We start from the raw sequence: 15,506 nt of genomic DNA, 5'->3' as shown, positions 1-15,506 counted from the left end.
AGGGGAGGGGCAGGGGACCGGGAGGAAAAAGTTAGGAAAAACTTTTACCCTGAATTTGCTCAGGGGAGAAAAACGCACCAGAAAGGAAATTTGCTTGAAAGATTTGCTCCTCTTTCAGGTACACTAAAATACACATTCCTGAGCAGAAGGGTGCTTTCTCCAAAGGCTCTTGAGAGGAGAAGCTTAATGCCTTCACCGAGAGACGTGACCCAGAGAATCACTGTAGCCCTGCCTGGTCTGAAAAGGTTGGCTTGGGCTGGGGATTCTTGGTTACTTAACTGTACGCTTCGGTAGGAGGCGAGAAGGGGGTGCGCCTTGCGGATCGCTTTTCTTCCTCCAAGCCCCAACAGACCACGTGAGCCACAATCTCCTCTCACCCCCTTCCCCAATTGTAAAATGGAGGGGCAGCCTCGGAGGAGAAATCTGAGTCGGCGGAGGAGGCGACTTCAGGCGGGAGGAAGTGCAGACCCTCGAGAGGGCCCAGAATGGGGGATGCTAGGGACCCGTGACCCAGGCCACCCGCCCGCTTGTACGGCTCAGAGCCTGGAGAGCTGGTGTGGTTTAGTGGGGTTATAAGAAAGCTAAGACAGCATTGGGGGAATGGTTATAAAAGTAACCTGAGACCAGTGCCCAGGAACACTCTGTACGGTTTAGAGCGTCTGCGGTTGCCCTGTTTTCCTTAGTTCTGCGGCGTACGGCCTTTCAGGATCCCATCTTCGTTGCAGAAGCAATCATTTCGATCCTCCATTTGGAATATGCTTAGAAAAGTTTTAATGCGTATTAGAAACCAGTGCATGTGCTAATTAAAGGGTTTTCAAAAACACAAAGAAGGGTTACCCTTGTTCTCGGGTAGCTGATTGGCAAGCGTTCTTTTGTTCTCGATCGAATCTTCTCCCTGCTCCAGGCACTGGGCGCTCTCGCGCGCGTTCTGATTACTCCTGACTGGTTGGAAGTTGCCAGGGGGGCCTCTCCGTTCTTTCTGGGCAGCCAGGAATATCGCGAATTCCCATGCAGTCAAGTAACATGTTAAGAAAAAAAGAAAAAAGAAAAATTCTCTCTCACGCGCGACCCCGCGCGCGTGCACAGCCACCTACCCATACCCATACCCCCACCCCACACCAATCTTATGCTTTTAAAAAACGTTATTGCTGGCCAAACCCTTTAGCCTGTCTCAGTTCGGGGTGCTGGTGCTCTGAGAAATTTCTGATCATGTTGAATGTTGGCACAAGTGGCTGCCTCCAGTTCGCTTTAGCTAGGGGGAGAAAAAACGGATTCTGAGATCTAAGATAAATTAATTGGATTCACTTCCCTTGAGACTTGGACGTCTTCTGTTTTTCTTTTATTTACTTTCTATCACTGAAGTTTTCTAAGAAATCTTCCTTCCACTTCACAGTTCTTTGTCGTTTCCCACTCCTGTTAATGGTTCTAAAGGGATGAGTCCTTTGGTAAGGTGTCAGACTGCTCACACCCTCCATCCGGCCTTCAAGAGGTATCTTCTTTTTCCCCTTAAGCATCAGTTTCCCCATCACACCAGATCTCTCTCTCTCCCTCTCTCCCTCTCTCTCTCTCTCTCTCTCCCTCTCCCTCTCCCCCCTTTCCCCATTTTTTCCCCTTCAAGTTAATAAAAAAGGTTAAGGAAACATTATTTGCTTTAAAAATGTTTCATTCCTCTCTTGTATTTTTTAAGGTCTTCCCTTTTTCTTTCTAAATTATTATTCCTATTATCTACCATTGCAGAGTGTTGATATTTCGTTGAAAGATGTTTAAAGGCAATACAGCTGCTTTGCTTTGTCATTTAAAATGTGTGTGGTGGGGGGTTAGATTCCTTTTTTCTCTCCATGAGGTTCAGGATATCCTCCTTTTCTAAATCAAATTTTCATGCTTATTCATCAGGCCACTGATCTAAGTCATCTTTGCTTATTGAGGGAGAAATACCAAGCACTGTCATCAAATAAAATGAAAACCGACAGGATAAAATACTGTTTCAAATGCAACTAAAACCAGTTTAGTTGATGAGCTTTTACTTCTCATATTATAGTCCTAGACAGCTCTGATGTTAGGTGATAGAAATAATAATTTAGAAAGAAAAAAAAGAGCCCTTAATAAAACAGACAAGGGACAAATGAAATATTTTTAAAATAATCTATGCATAAGATGCAGAAAACCCATCCCAGATGGAAAATGTCACAGATGTGAGTCTTCTTTGCTTTGTCCTAGGCAGACAAGTGCAAAAAAGTAGAGAAGCAAAGGCAGATTAAAAACAAACAAGCAAACAAAAAACATTGTTTTGTTTTAAAAGATGATTTAAAAAGAAAAAAAAAAGCCTCAGTCCAGGGCAGGGATGTAGCTGAGTGGTAGAGCACTTGCCTAGCATGCTGGAGACCCTGGGTTAAATCCCACACACAATAAAAAGAAAGAAAGGAAGGAAAAGAGAGAAACACACACACATACACACACACACACACACACATCTCAGTTCAAATTTATTACAAAAAATAAGAATTTGCTATTTGTGAGATGTCTGCTGTAGTTTTCCATGCCTTGCCTGATACAGTATGCTCTGATTTTAAGGAGTTAAGTAATAAAAAGGAATAGATCAGGAAAAGTAAGTTCATATGGGAAGGGGCTAAATTGTCTGTTTTAGGCTTTATGTAACTTTGGTTTCCATTCTGTCTTGGATCAATTTAATTTTCTTTCCAAGCAATACCTTCCAGACCCAACTCCCAAAGGCACTTACTGGTATCTTCTTTGGAACAAAGTTAAGGGTGGAAAATTTTGTAACTGTCTGCTGCAAAACTCCCAATTGTCCCTGCCCTTTAAAATAACAAAGGTCTTTATTTCTTCACATCATAGTCATATGGTCCCACAGAAAAGTGATGCTATTCATTAGCTCCAGTTTTTCAAATGCTACTTATTTTGGCTAAGTCCCAGGTTTATCTAGTTGAATTACATTGTGATGTCAGGACAGATTTGAAAATGTCCACATTTGTGGTGCCACAATCCTGTGGTTATAATGAAACTCCAGCTGCAGGAATTACTCATGCAAGACCAGAAAGGGCAGCTTTGAGCACATGCTTCCCTTTTTGGCCTATCTCTTACCAGACAGTTTTGACATAATAGTATTGAGGATTTGGAATATCTAGTTGACAGTTTGCCATTGACTGGTGTTCATTTTTGTTTGGGGTGTTGAATCATTCCAAAAATAAAAACATTCTTATTTCTTTTTTTCCGCCTTCTTTTCTTTCTTTCCCTGGTTTGAATCTAGGGATAGAATCTGTCACTGAGATAGATCCCTAGCCCCTGCACCCCCCCCCCTTTTTAAAATATTTTTTTGTTTTAGTTGTTGTTGAACACAATACCTTTATTTTATTTTTATGTAGCGCTAGAGGATCAAACCCAGTGCCTTACATGTGCTAGGCAAGTGCTCTACCACTGAGCCCCAGCCCCAGCACCCCCTGCACCCCTTTTTTAAATTTTTATTTTGAGACAGGGTCTCATTAAGTTTCCCAGGTTATCCTCCAACTTGTAATCCCCCTGCTTCAGCCTCCCCAGTAGCTAGGATTATAGGCATGCACCACCATGCTCAGCTAGGAACATTTTCATTTCTAAAACACTTTCAAATACCATGAAAGAGATGTCCAGATTGAAGTATTGAAGACCATGCAGACTTCATGTTGATTTAATGGCAGATTCAGTCATTGAATCTGTCTGATCAACATTTCCCTTGTTGAGTAAGTTCTACTATTTATCTATTGTTGTGTAACAAACACCTCAAATTGTAGCAGCTTAAAATAATAGTATCTCACAGTTTCTACGTGTCAGCACTAAGCTTGGCCTCTGGCTTGGAGTCTGTCACAAGGCTGCCATCAGGGTGTTGGGTGGCGGCAGTTGCTTCAACACTCCTTTGGAAGTACCACTTCCAAATTCAAGTGGCTGTTGGCAGGCCTCTGGTTCTCACTAGCCATTTGCCAGAGCCATCAGTACTTTGGCATGTTTACCTCTCATAAGGCCACTAAAAATATGGCACCTTTAGAGCAGAGAGAGAAAGATGTCAATCAGAATGGAAACCTCAGTCTTTTTGTAACCTAACCTTGGAAGTGACATCCTGTTGCTTTTGCCATATTCTGCTCATTAGAAACAAATCATTAGATCTACTTATACTCAGTGAGTAGCAGGGTTTACAGAAAGGTATGAAAATCCAATGGAACATTTTAGAAGTTGTGTACTATGAGGGTTATTCTTTCCTTCCTTCCCAGAGTATTATGAACAAAAGGTCACAGAGAGAAACATCCCTTGGGTCTCTGCCTTTGAGGAGTCCAGAAAAAGCATCATAAGGTTGCCGCTTGTATCTGATAGAATTAGAACAGAACCCTAACTCTGACCAACTTCTTTTTCAAAACAGTTGGACTTGAGGAAGAAAGAATATGGAGGAAGTTGATTAATGAAAGGCCATCAGTGATCCTGGACAAAATCTCCAAGTGCAGAAGGTGGGCCAGTCTGGGATATCAAATCTGTGCTCAGAGGACAGAGGTTCTGGATCATAGGCTACAGAAAGAGACTTTAGCCATCTGGGTTATGAGGTGAAAGTACTACTAGTAATTGCTACCTGTGTCTTAAGGGCCAGTCAGTACAATGCCAAGATCTAGGAAGCACTGCAGAGGTGGTTGGCACATACTGGTTTACTTCTGCTCCTCACCATTGACCTTATGTCCTGTCTCAGGCAAGTCACTTAACCTCTCTAGATCCCCAGCATGTTGGGAGAATTAATGCCATAATATTTACAAAATACTTTGTGATCCAAGGGTAAAAAAAATCATCTGGACAGACTTCTGGTTTGGTGAGGTGGGGGTGTAGTTCAATGGCAGAATGTTTACCTCACATGCATAATAAGACCCTGGGTTCTATCCCTAGCACTGCAAAATAATTAAATAAAGTACCTTAAAAAAACCAATTATGGTTTGGTTATATGGATACAAAGCAGAAAGGAGAGAAAATAAAAGGCCACATTAGATGCCTATTTGTGGCTCTGGATCTTTGCTGAGGTTATTTTTTACATCTTATGCTGGTAAATGACTAATTCTCTAGAGGAAAAAAAGCTCTGATCTATAAATTTTCCAATTTCCATGGTGTGAACACGTGGCCAATTTCAAGCCAACATGTCAGTGAACTTGGAGTCTGTAAAACATGTACATAAGCAGCAACACAAGCCCCTAAGAGCTGACTCTAGCTCACCTCTGGTTTTATAGAACTTCTCTTCAGATTGTTTTAAGAATCAAAATAATATTTTAAATATAATGACTATATTTATACAGTGCCAGGTGGTTTAGGTACACTATCTCTAATTTCATAACAATCTGGGGAAGTTCAAGGTATAGATTCCTTTTTATAGTAGCCAAGTTGGACTAAAACTTTTATATAATATTTTTCACTTCTTACTGCACTATTTGATGTCTTCAGGGTAAACATGGCTAATCTTACTGCTTTTATATGTCTGATCAAAAGCCATCCCAACATTTAGAGAAGACCCCAAATTCTAGGCTTGGGAAATCAAGCCTGGTTATGAAGCCAGATTTAAAATTAGGTAGTCAGTGTAGTTAGGTAATTCGGGTCTAATACCGAGTAACATCTAAAATGGAGGCCATGCTGACAATGATTCTGGGAATCGCAGGACAACTCATGGAATGTTAAAGTCCTGAAAAAGCCCTAGGCCAAAGTCCATCCCAAAGAAATGTTAATGGAGCCCAGGAAACAGCCCCCAAAAGATTTGGAGATAGCCCATCCCAGAGAAGTGATAAGCCCATCCCAAAAAGTGATAATTAAGTCCTTCCTGCCCAGATTACTTGTTTGGCCCACCTGTGTCCTAACCTTTCCCCCTTGCATTCCATCACCAAACCTATAAAAAGGGGAACACATTTGCCCGCCAACGGATTCCACCTCCTGGGTCCCCTTCTTCCTCCAGGAGAAGTCTTTTCTGCTGTCCTTTAATGAACTTGTAATTTCTACTCTGACCTTGCCTCAGCGTGCTTCTTTGGTGTTATTCTTCAACATTGGGAAGCAAGGACTCGTCACCGGTCAACAGCGGTAACAGTTAGTGATGAGTCCCTGAACATTATACTTATACAGGTCTCAAACCTTTTTGGAAGTGTCCATTAATTTTCTCTAATTTCTCAAGGAACGATTTAATCCCCTTTGTATAAGATGGACATGTGGGCACCTAGTTTAGAATATGTGGGAAATTTGGTGGCTGATCAGTCTCTCCTCAAAGGGAATTTTGGCAAACTATCACTTCAGAGAACTAGGAGAAGCTACAAGAACCAGATTCACAGCAGTGGTGAAAGTCTCCAGAGAACCTTCCAGAAAATTGAAGGTGGAAGTTAGAGCTGTGCAGCTCATGCCTGGTGGGTCATGAGAATCATCTGAGGAATAAAATGTACTTGTGAGGGAGAGAAGGAGGAGGAGGAGGGGGGAAGAAAGAGAAAGGAAGGAAGGAAAGAAGAAAGTTTAGAAACCTGAGCACTACCTCAGAAATGTTGAGTCAGAATCTCTGGCGTGGGACTTGAGGATTTAATTTTTAAAAGCTCACTTTGTGATTCTTTTGGGTTAGTCAGGCTTGGGAACTGCTGATCCAGACTTCTATTCCAAACCAGTGCATTGTGTCACTGATGCTGCTGATGCCTTATAGAATGTTTTCAGTCACTCACGAACACCTCACTCTACTTGATGAACTAGAGAAAGGAAATAATGAGACCTACAAGGAAGTCTTACATGAGGTGTGATTCTGTGTGTGTGTGTGTGTGTGTGTGTGTGTGTGTGTGTGTGCATATGCACGTGTGTGCATGTAAAAGATAGAAAGTAGGAGAGAGGGTTAGTTCACTGTCTGGTTGTATGGTGTGATGTTGGGTCTGGGACCTTATTTATGAGGCTCAAGTTCACAGTGGCTATTCTGAAATGTAACAGCTGCTACTCCCACAGTGCACTTGGTACCATTTTCTCAGACTTGACATTGCCATCCTTGTACCACATGAACCTTGACCTCAGAGATTGAGTCAGGAATAGATGATGTGACTCAGTCATGAGGTTGTCTGGCATGAGGCCCCTGTCCAACAGGTGTGCCTGCTAGATAGCAAATGGCCACCTAACTAGATTCTTCCTGGGAGGGGGGGGGGCTGTCTAAGGGTAAATATACTGGCAGAAGATGAGAAACTTTCAGTGAGAAGGGGAAAGTAGAAACCAAAGAAGGAAGGGGACAGGAACATTTTTTTCAAGAAGACTAAAAGACCAGGTTACAAGAGTTGCTTCCTGGCTCTTCCTTCCCTCAGAATCCTAGCATCCCTGGCTGCTTGTCTCTTACCATATTAATCACTGTGCCAGGAACTGGAAAAGGCTGAAAACAGGTCTCTTCCTACTTTCCCCTGGGCAGCGTGGGCCCTTAGCTGCAGAAGGCTGAACGCAGGCTCAGCACCAGTCTAGCAGAGGCATCCACTCTGGGCTGGCTAGCAAGGCTCAATTTTGTAGCCACCTTCACCTTGCTCAATAGCCTGGATTAAGAATGCCAGAGTATACTTTCCGTGATTGCAACTGACATTGAGTTGACTGTGATTGCAAATGTGCAAGAAGGGATATCTGTAAAGGCCCAGGAGAACTCTTTCTTCTAGGTTGTTTGGAAAAACAAATAAGTATGCTAAAGCATATAGAGTCCTCAGCATTGAATAGAGATGCTAGTTTCCCCCAATATGGTTGAGAGCCACAGCCCAGTCAGAAGGACGCCTGGCATTTGCCAGAGGGAATGGTTGAAAGGAGATGCCAGCGAACCATTGAGATGATGATTTGAATTAAGCTATATATAATTGCTATGGTGCTGGATTGATTAAATTGTATATTTGACCTTTACTGGCGGGCAATAGGGCGGCTCTTGCTGCCTTGGGCGCCCGCTACTTTGGAGTTCCTGAGCAGTTCTCTCGGGGGTTCAGGGAGATTGGGTGCTCGGAGCCAGGTGGAAGGAGTGTGTTCCCGTGTGGTGTGCAGTGCCGGTGAGAGTTGGGGAATAAAGAGTTGCTGTTTGAATCTACAAGGCTTTGTGGCAGCTCGGTTATTTGTGCCCAGCCAGACTGCGGAACAATATCTCTTTTCCTCTTTTCCAGTGATAGAACTTCCAGTCTTTGGCTGGACATATGACCAACTTTCTGCCCTCAGAATGGCAGCCACTGAGTTATGGCCACCAATGTCAACAATATTGTTGTGTGCAACATGAGGAAACCAGATTTCCCCTCTTCCCCTCCTTCTAATGCCAGAACTCCAGAGGTGACCTTGGGAAAGGAGTAAAAGATAAATGGGCTGGGGTAATTGATTTGTATGTCCTCCTCTGAGAAGTGTCTGTTCAGGTCCTTGGCCCATTTGTTGATTGGGTTATTTGTTATCTTATTGTTTAATTTTTTGAGTTCTTTGTATACTCTGCATATTAGGGCTCTATCTGAAGTGTGAGGAGTAAAAATTTGTTCCCAGGATGTAGGCTCCCTATTTACCTCTCTTATTGTTTCTCTGGCTGAGAAAAAATTTTTTAGTTTGAGTAAGTCTCATTTGTTGATTCTTGTTATTAACTCTTGTGCTATGGGTGTCCTATTAAGGAATTTGGAGCCCAACCCCACAATATGTAGATCAGAGCCAACTTTTTCTTCTATCAGACGCAGAGTCTCTGATTTGATATCAAGCTCCTTGATCCATTTTGAGTTAACTTTTGTGCATGGTGAGAGAAGGGGATTCAGTTTCATTTTGTTGCATATGGATTTCCAGTTTTCCCAGCACCATTTGTTGAAGATGCTATCCTTCCTCCATTGCATTGCAACAAGTACATGAAAAAATGCTCACCATCTCTAGCAGTCAGAGAAATGCAAATCAAAACCACCCTAAGATACCATCTCACTCCAGTAAGATTGGCAGCCATTATGAAGTCAAACAACAACAAGTGCTGGCGAGGATGTGGGGAAAAGGGTACACTTGTACATTGCTGGTGGGACTGCAAATTGGTGCGGCCAATTTGGAAAGCAGTATGGAGATTCCTGGGAAAGCTGGGAATGGAACCACCATGACCCAGCTATTGCCCTTCTTGGACTATTCCCTGAAGACCTTAAAAGAGCGTACTATAGGGATACTGCTAATCGATGTTCATAGCAGCACAATTCACAATAGCTAGACTGTGGAACCAACTTAGATGCCCTTCAATAGATGAATGGATAAAAAAAATGTGGCATTTATACACAATGGAGTATTACTCTGCACTAAAAAATGACAAAATCATGGAATTTGCAGGGAAATGGATGGCACTAGAGCAGATTATGCTAAGTGAAGCTAGCCAATCCCTTAAAAACAAATGCCAAATGTCATCTTTGATATAAGAAGAGCAACTAAGAACAGAATAAGGAGGAAGAGCATGAGAAGAGGATCACCATTAAACAGGGTCGAGAGGGGGGAGGGAAAGAGAGAGAGAAGGGAAATTGCATGGTAAAGGAAGGAGACCCTCATTGTTATACAAAATTACAAATAAGAGAAAGTGAGGGGAAAGGGGGAAAAAAACAAGAGAGAGAAATGAATTACAGTAGATGGGGTAGAGAGAGAAGATGGGAGGAGAGGGGAGGGGAAGGGAGGGAGGGATAGTAGAGGATAGGAAGGGCAGCATAATACAACAGATAATAGTATGGCAGTATGTAAAAAAGTGGATGTGGAACCGATGTGAATCTGCAATATGTATACTGGGTAAAAATGGGAGTTCATAATCTGCTTGAATCAAATGTATGAAATATGATATGTTAAGAGCTTTGTAATGTTTTGAACAACTAATAATAATAATAAAAAAAGAGCATAAAATACTATTAAAAAAAAATGGGCTGAGGTGGCTGACACTGTGACATACCATGCTGACCTGAACAAACTCCCTCTGGATTTCTCAAAAAGAAATAAACTTCTGTTTTGTTTTAGCTAACATTATTTGAGGTTTTCCTATGCTCACAGCCAAGATTTGTCCTATTTATTGCGATACGCCTGGTGAATAGTAGGCACAATCCAATGTTTTTGAGAGCTCTTTGTACTGTATTCTTTCTTATATTTTAGTGTGTTCTTATCTTACCTATTTATTTGGAAGTCCTTGAGAGTAGGCATCTTATCTTATTTTTCTCAGTTGCCTTTCACAAGGCAGATGTTTGATATGAATTTTTCAGCTCATCAATCAGATGAGGTTTTGTGAAAATAAAGACCTATGAATGGCAGAGATAAAGAAGAAAGACTAGCTAGGGACAAAAGACCTGGGAATAGTTAAGGACCACAAGTGCATATCAACTACTATCGCTCTTAAATTGAACATAAACTTGGGACATGAAAATGAAATTAAGTGATACGAAGGAACTGGTATGAAGAGTACCTCAAATGAGTTTAAAAGACGATTATTCTCAAAGGAGAGGTGGGGGTGATGGGAGAAAGATTGAATTTTTAAAAACCTGCTTGCTGGGGCCACCTCTGGAAAGTCTGTTAAAAGCTCCCCAAGAGATTCTAATGTGAAGCCAGGATCCAAAACAGCTGACAAGAAGACCAGGTGAAAGTGTTGGTTTCTCTTGGGAAAACATATGAAGTCATTTAATTATGTCCTCAAACGTATGCAAGTCTGTTTTGAGATGGATGGTTGGATTTCTCTCTCCATTGGATCCTTCTAGGAAAGACTTCAGGGACAGCCAGGAAACTGAGAAGAACCCTCAGGGTCCTGATCCAGCCACCAGCCCCTTGGCCTAGCCAGTGGGTGTACCTTTGCGGAGGCTCTTCCTCCGGGAGCAGGGCTTTGTGATCTAGTTCCTCACCTAAGCCAGGACTTCCTACAACAGGGACTGTCATGCATGGTCCTGGAATGGAGCCCATCTCTTCCCGGCCCCTGATAACTGGCTTCCATCTGGCTGGGCTCTGCACCCTGAGTGTTCTCCTGAGGGCCACTTGCCCATCGCTTTTCTTCCCTTTCACATTTCCACTTAGCCCCTCCCCCCACTTTTCCCTGCCTGCTCCCTATTATTATAAATGGCACTTTAAACTCTAGAGCCAGGCTCTTCAATTAAGGTGTAGACAAAGTGGTTTGACTCCACTTGATTAAAAACTCTGTGAAAGAGAACACAAACCTCAAAACATTTGCCTTTCAAAGCCAGGAAAGCAGGAGGGAGAAACTGTTAAGTGATCTCGAATTTGCCAGATGTCAGTTTAAAGGGGCCTAGGAATTCCTCAGCCATTGTTTACCAAATCCTTCCTCCAAACCTCAGTGAACCAGGGGCTGGGCTACCTGGCAGGAAAGGCCGCTGAAAAGCCACGGCTGGATCAGAAGGGGCGGGGTGGGAGGTGATGGTGGTGGCAGCGGCTGCCCTCGGTGGGAGTCATCTGAATCTTGATTTCCCCTGGTAATTATCTGGGGCTGCCCTTGGAGAAATCAGTTCTCTTTGCAGTTGGGAAATTAACCCATAATCTCCACAAATGAGGGCAATCAACCCATTTACTAAATAAACACAGATCATTACAGACTGGCTGCCCCTCTTTGTGATTTAATTTGAGAATGGCTTCACCTGAGGAAGGATCAAGGAGTGGCTGGACTGGAGTGACCTGGTGGGGTCCCCAAGCGGCGATGGCAGTGGTGGCTGAGGGCAGACAGAGTGAGATGGGCTAAGACTGGAGAGGCTTTTGAAATGTCCTTCTCTAGAGAAAATCTGAGTCCCTTCTGGATTTATCTGGGTGGTGGTGGCGGCAGGGGGGTTCTGTTTCTTGGTGTTAATTTTGGCTTTGAAAGTGTGTGAGGTGGTTAAAGCAACTGCTATTAGAATGCTGGCCATCAGAAGCCTCTGGAATGGGAACAGAGGAGCCCTTTATTTCTCAGCTCACTCATTAATATGTTGAGGAATCTCTCCTTGCATTTAATTCCCTGCTTCAGTCACCAGTTACTCTGTTTATATGTAATCACAGAAGTTTATTTAAATCATGGCAGTTGCATTGCAGTGGGGTTCAGGGTGCTGTGCTAGGCGGATGTGCGTGCTCAAGAAATGACTGAGTGACTGAGTAAGGTATAGCTTAACTTGAAAAGGGAGTCATAAAACCACATGGCCTTTATTTAGAGCCTACCAAGTGTCAAGCTCTGAGCCAGAGGCTGGGCACATATGTCCCTGTCTTCCTGAATCTTACAGTCTTGATTAACAAATAAATGTGGTTTTCTGCTGTGACCTCGAATTGGTCTCAAAATTATAATGAGACTTCAGCACTGAGCTAGGGAGCCAGCCTATCCTGTGACTTAAAAAGGAGAGGGTGAATTGGAGAATGAGTCAGGGATTTATTTTTCAGTAAGGACCTCAGAGTCCAGTAATTCCTTCCTTTTATTTTACAGGTAAGAAAGCTCAAGGCCCAGATGGTGGAATGTATTTTCCGAGGATTGACAGACAGAACTGGGACTGGAATCCACACATTTTGGTTCCTGGGACCCTGTTTTATCCAAGAACCTTGCACATAAAATGGCTTTGTGCTCTCTACTTCCTGATCCTCTCAAACTAGAAATGGCTTGCAGGAGCTCCAAAGTAAAAGATCAGAGTGACTAGTCTAAGCCACCACAGGGTGGCTTCTGTCCTGGTGAGTGGCTGCTCTGCTTGTTGTCCTGACCCCTCACACCTGGGCCTTTCACTGGGAGAGGGTGGAAAAGCCACTGTAGGGGTCCAGCCTGATCCCAGCGGCAGGGGAGGGAGGTGGCTGTTCCTGTTGGCTGTCTGAGCCGGGCAGTGGGCTGCTGGCCTATTCCTGGGGCCTCCAGCAGACTTGTGAAGAGCTGCTGCCAAAATGGAAGAGTCAAAACAGGCCCCGGAGATGGGAGAGGAAGCATTTAGAGAAGAGGTAAACAAGAGAAGCGACAGACTTCTCACTCTAGCAAAAGGCACTTTGGTTTACTTGTGAAACTTCACTCCTCCTCTTCCCCCAGCCTTAAATTTGCAAAGCTGGTCCAGGCTCTGAGAGATGGCCCATGATTTTAAAGCCCATTCTGAGGACCATATTGGTCTTGCTGTGTTTTTGGCACCCAGGGTGGTGATGTCCTGACTTAAATTCCAGCTAACAGCAGAGGCTAAACCAGCTGACTGACTCCAGTGTCTAATATTAGTCGTATTGTTACTATTTTTATTAGTAGCTAACATTTATCTGCTGCTCACCCCTGTGAGTCAGGCATGGCATTGCGTTAAGCCCTTAACCCGCCCTCCTTAATTCCTTGTCTTCACAGCAGGCTTCGGAAGTGGCTGCCCTTTATTTAACCCATTTTAAAGATGGGGAAATCAAGGTATGTAGAGGTCCAGTGTCACATAAGCAGTAAGAAAAGGAATGAAACTTTGAGCTCCGTTCTTTCTTTGAAGAAAGGAAATTGTGGGAAGGAAAGAAGAGAAGGGAAGAAATTTAGCTTGCTCCTAACAGCATGAGCCAGCCAGGTGCCTAAGTGTTTTCTGGCTTGGAGAAAGCCCCTAGACAGCAAAGAGAAGGGTGAGTTCTGGTTGTTTACGGAAGCCTAGGTGAGGACACATGTCTGTCTCTAAGAGGACATCACAAGAGCAGGATATTCATAGGATGCCTGGTCAGTGTCAGGTACTTAGGACACGTTTCCTCGTACCCAGCTCACATTTCTCACTCTGCTAGGAGGAGTGGGGGAGTTTTTCCATGACTGTTTTTAAAGCTCTTAGTTTTGGTATCATGGGGACTCTTTTCCTCTTTCTTTGGAGATACAATTTGAGAGGCTTGACTGACAACCCAGGTATGTGGGTTTGACTCCTCGCTTAGTAGCTTGTTAGTTATGTAGCTTTGGATAAGCTATTTAATTTCCCTGGAGCTCAGTTTCCTCATCTGTAAATTGGTAATCATAATGTCACCTGCCTTATAAGATTGTGAGGATTAAATGCAATAGCACAATGAACTCAGCACCTGGCATGCCATTAATGCTCGATAAAAGGTAATTATTATTGGTTATTGCTTAAAGAGGCAGTTCAGTCTAGGAAGATGGGAGCTGAAGTTTCTGATTTCTCAGAAGGCTGCCAGTATCCTTTATGCCCAGTTGAGAATGAAAATACTGTAGGAATAGCGGGGCCAGAGGAAAGGCAGGCTTCCATCTGAATATTTCCAATGAACTAGTAAGCTGAAAAGATGGCTATTTATAAGTTGCGACAGACCACAGGAGCTGTTGAAAAGAAAGATTTCTTTTCCAAATCTGGATACTTATACCCCATAGAAAAGATATTTTGGGCCTCCCATGTTTATTTCTACACATGTCCTTTTTAGGCATAGGTCTTTCAGAACCAAGAACTGTGCTAGATATGAATGAAAGGGGGGAAAAAAGCCTTCCTTCCTAGCACTATGTACACAGAGTTTATCAAAATAATCAAAGTCTTCAGAGCAGCTGACCTTCTGGTGGAAAACAGAAAAAGTGAAGTCCCAATGGTATATTTTTCACCTTGTTCAACTTTGCTATTTTTTTTTTTTTTTTTTTGGTACCAGGGATTGAACTCAGGGGCACTCAACCACTGAGCCACATACCCAGCCCTATTTTATATTCTATTTAGAGACAGGGTCTCTCTGAGTTGCTTAGCGCCATTGCTGAGGCTAGCTTTCAACTCATGATCCTCCTGCCTCCGCCTCCCAAGCTGCTGGGATTCCAGGTGAGCACTGCCGCACCCAACTTTGCTTTTTATTTTTATTTAATTTAATTTAATTAATTAATTAATTAATTTTTTTAAAGAGAGAGAGAGAGAGTTTTTAATATTTATTTTTTAGTTTTTGGCAGACACAACATCTTTGGTGGTATGTGGTGCTGAGGATCGAACCTGGGCGGCACGCATGCCAGGCAATCGCGTTATCGATTGAACCACATCCCCAGCCCCTGCTTTTTATTTTTGTCCTTTCTATTTCATTTGGAATACAAGCCAATTAGAAATGCCCTCAGAGCATTCTAGAATCTAGACTGGGGTTGTAGCTCAGTGGTAGAGTGCTGGCCTGGCCCTGGGTTCTATCTGTAGCTCCATGGAGGGCGGGGAGCCTCTGGAATCTTGTCCATCTTTGCAAGTGAAAGACTCAGAAGCAGTTATTGGCCTGGAAAATCCCTGGTAGGCAGTGCCTACATCCAAACCATATTATTATTTCCAGGAGGCTTTTAATAAATATGTATTGAATAATGTAAAGTTGTTTTCTATCTTTCTTTACATACTAATTTTTAAAAATTTTAAAAAGTACTTATTATTATTATTATTATTTTTAGGTGGACACAATATCTTTATTTTGTTTTATGTGGTGCTGAGAATCGAACCCAGTGCCTTAAGCTTGTTAGGCGAGTGCGCTACCACTTGAACCACATCCCCAGCCCCTAATTTTTAAAATTTAAGATAATTTTCCCATCATAATTTCTGAAAGTTGAAGCACTGAAGTTTGTGTTTATGTATATGAAATAACAAGTAACTGCCTGAGTTGAGCCCAAACTC

At 42.9% G+C, this 15,506-nt stretch overlaps 1 long non-coding RNA gene across 13 annotated transcripts in view; it reads left to right on the top strand.

Annotated features, from left to right (window-relative positions):
• The first annotated feature begins 3 nt into the window (after nt 1-3).
• The window catches only part of LOC120893095 (uncharacterized), a 29,481-nt gene continuing 13,978 nt past the window's right edge, over nt 4-15,506 (top strand). For 5 of the 13 annotated variants that reach the window (XR_013424256.1, XR_013424253.1, XR_013424257.1 and 2 more), the window contains exons 1-4: nt 4-118; nt 4,403-4,487; nt 12,395-12,633; nt 13,271-14,690. This is a non-coding gene — a long non-coding RNA (uncharacterized LOC120893095). The other 8 variants (XR_013424255.1, XR_013424252.1, XR_013424254.1 and 5 more) reach the window with 8 other exon arrangements.

Source organism: Ictidomys tridecemlineatus, chromosome 7 (assembly GCF_052094955.1).
Source record: "Ictidomys tridecemlineatus isolate mIctTri1 chromosome 7, mIctTri1.hap1, whole genome shotgun sequence".
Classification (NCBI taxonomy): domain Eukaryota; kingdom Metazoa; phylum Chordata; class Mammalia; order Rodentia; family Sciuridae; genus Ictidomys; species Ictidomys tridecemlineatus.
This window is presented reverse-complemented; position numbering and strand designations above follow the sequence as displayed.